Raw genomic sequence first — 3,613 nt, 5'->3', positions numbered from 1 at the left:
CACAAGACGAATTATTTTCTCTATGTTTCTTACTATACATTCTGCTATAGATTCACTTATGTTACCCCGTGGGTTACCAAAGTTGTATCTCGAACTTTAAATAATTGTTTCCTTTTCGTCAAACTCCACACAGGCGTGTTCAATTACTTCAGAACACTCTTTGACAAGACAAATTATTCTCCTTATCTCTGTTAACTGTGAAACTCACTTTAAAATGTTGCCCATTATGGATAAACTAACAATCATGCAGTCTAACTTCACTTTCATTAACTTAGTTTTTCTAACTTAACTTGTATTTAACTTGTTGGTTACCACAGTTGTATTCAGAGCTTTAAATAATTGTCTCCATTTTTTCGTCGAAAGTCCACACAAGCTGGTTTAGTTACTTTAGAACCCTATTGACAAGGCAAATTATTTTTCTTATCACTGTTGTTACAATGCAGCTGTGAAACACACTAAAGAAATCACCCATTAAAGCTAATCACTCACACGTCAGCTAACTTAACGTTTTCTTTTACTAACTTTTTCAAGCTGCACTTAACTTGCACTCACTTGGTCACTTATATACATATTACCCAACTGAGGCCTAGAACTTTCAACAAACTACGAGACGCTATGATGTAACAATACTCACTTAAGGCAACGAGAAAAATACAAAATGGTTTAGTAATATGGCGTCAATTTACAACAATTAAACTACATACACAACGCATGACTTTTACCAAGCTACGTAATGAAACCTGTCATAACTAATGCTTTTAAAACAATCAACCTTCAACACTCCTGTCATTAAAACTAAACAATCATTAAATAGTAAGTCACAAAATAAACTGAATGATAACACTTATATTAAACAGTCTTGTATATCCAACAACAAGCCCCTCTTTAAGAAAAATATTTACAATATTAACTTTAAAAAAAGACTGTTTTCAGTTCATACACTAAATTTCCTCATATAGTCTGCACCATTTGCAGTTTCCTTGTTGGTCTCTCTTCTCATAGGGCCTCTGGTAAGGCTTCACATTGACATGATCCTTTATCTTGATCTTCTGCTTCCCATGGTCTGTTTTGCTCAGTACATCTGTGTACTGGCACAGTCGCTCCTGCAGGTCTTTCTTCTGCTTGCCAGTCAGTTCTTCACCTATGTTGATGTCCTTGTATGTCTCATCTCCACGCAATGGTCTTAGGCCTAGTAGGTCTTCATCTTCCATGACATAGTCCATGCCTTCTGGTTCTGCATCTATGACATCCACACCTTCCATGTCCATCCTTACCTCAATAGCTGCACCCATAAGGTCTTTTTCTCTATTGAAGTACCTTTTCAATAGATTAGCATGGTAGAACTTGGTTGTCCCATCCACTCTCACCTTATAGTGCATTTTGTTGACCACTTCCTGTACTGCAAAAGGTCCTTTCCACTGCAGGGTGAGCTTGTTATTGGCTGTGTATAGCTGAACTAAGACCTTGTCGACCTTGAAACGTCAACCCTACTGTTTAGCTTTCCCAGTAGCACTGCTTTGATAGTTCCAGTACAATACTCCTTTTTGGTCCTCTATTTTGTTAGTCTCTTTCTCCTTTGTCTTATGCTCTAATTTCTCTTGGTCACTGTTCTGAAGTTTCTGCAGTGAAGGGCCATTCTTCTGCACTTGATTCAGTTCCCATAGACCTACATTCGGGATGTTACTTTTTGATACTTGCAAGAGTTTGATAACTTGCTTGCTCTTCTTCTCTTGAGCTCTTGTAGTGACTGCAGATGCCTCATCAGTCTTCTTTCTGTTTAGCTCCTCCAAATTTCTACTACCTGGTATGTTTCTAATCACTAAGTCGTATAATCGTGCCTTCATACACATGGCCTCAAGGTCTCCCATGTAGTAGGGAATATCCTCCTTTATTTTTGCTATGAGAAACTTTCTCACTGTCCCATCAATGAGCACACACACGGGTGTACCTTGCCTGTTATCTGATCATCAGATACTAAAGTGGTTCTCACTACTGCACCCAGTGTCTCGTAGGACCTTCACTTTCTTGTCCCTGACATAGCCTTTGCCTATTTGCATGTTGTAATTTGTTGGCCTCTCGATATTTGTAGCATGCTCTGATCACTACTGACAATAATGATCCATTTGTTAACTTGAGCCGACCATTAGTAGTGCATTGATCAATCTTGGAAATGGCACTTCCTTCTTATGGTGAATTTGGTGTGTTTTGTTGCTTCTGGCAGCCACACCATGGTGACAGTCAATTTTCTTGTTTCTTGCCAGCACCATCTTTGTAGGTAGCTCCACCTGCTTTATGTTGAGATTTCTGCTGTTGCTTGTTGGTGATGGACTTGCACTCATTTGCAATGTGACCTATTGTGTAACAAATATAGCATATCTTCTATCATTTGTCTTTTAACCTCCTGTCATCTTTGGTGAACTCCTGCTTCGGGTCAGCCACCACTGGTTTAGACTTTAACTAGATATTCTTGGACTTGCCAGTTATACTCCCTCCATGGGCTTCCATATACTGTTCTGCCAGCTTGATCATCTCGTCCACGTTTTTTGGTGCTCTCTCCTTTAAAAACAGTGACATATCAGTTGAGCACATGATCATGAACTGTTCATGTATTAGTAGATCTGCCAGTCCCTCAAAACTATTTTCACATTTGACTATGTCAGTCCATCTTGTGAATTATTTCCGTAGATGTGCCACAAACTGAAATACAGTTTCTCCAGTGTCAGGTTTGACTTCTCTGAACTTTCAATGAAAACCTTCCTCGGTAAGTTCATAGCATTTCAGCAAGGCCACTTTTAACTTGTCATAGTCCATGGCATCCTCTGACGTCATGCCTGCATATACTTTTAGCCCTTTACCTGTGAGAAGTTAGCTAAAACAGACTGCCCAGTTACCTTTGTCCCAGTTTTTGACTTTGGGTGAATCTTTCATATCTCTCCAGGAAAGCACATCCATGTCCTCTTTCTGTTCATCAAATTTGGGTAGCTTGGGTTAGCTGGCTCTGACCACATTGTCAATCTTGGATCCTTCATCTTTCTGTTGGGTAAGCTTGGTGATCTCAATTTGTGCTCTTATTCTCTCTATTTGCAGTCTCTCCTCTCCTTTTCGTCTTTCTTAATTTGTGCTGTTATTCTCTTTTTTCCAGTGTTTTCTTTTCTTCTTTCTTGTTTTATACTTTTAGTCTTTGTGCTTTTATTATTTCTCTCTCTATTTCCTGTCTTTCTCTCTTCTCTTGCTAGTTCTTGTTATTCAACGAACTCTCATAGTTCACTATCATTTAACCGAAGATGCTCACCTCTTTCAATCCGCTTATCAAAATCTGTTGACATGGTTATGAATAGTGTGATTGTAATATTTACATTATTTTCGCCACTACTTCAGTTGTGCATATATAGGCCCACTTTTGTTGTCGTTCACATCTTCTTCTACCACTGTAATCCTGGCTGGCTCTGCAAATGTCAGGGTTTTGAATATGTGGGCTGGGATTCTTTTACAGTAATAATAAATTTAAACAATAAACTATCAGCGCACAATCCACTTGTTTTAAGTAATATATTCAAAACAAGTCAAACATATGTACAAAAATTATTTACACTATAGGATATCACAGTTGTAT

Source organism: Limulus polyphemus, unplaced genomic scaffold, assembly GCF_000517525.1.
Source record: "Limulus polyphemus unplaced genomic scaffold, Limulus_polyphemus-2.1.2 Scaffold390, whole genome shotgun sequence".
Lineage (NCBI taxonomy): Eukaryota > Metazoa > Arthropoda > Merostomata > Xiphosura > Limulidae > Limulus > Limulus polyphemus.
This window is presented reverse-complemented; position numbering follows the sequence as displayed.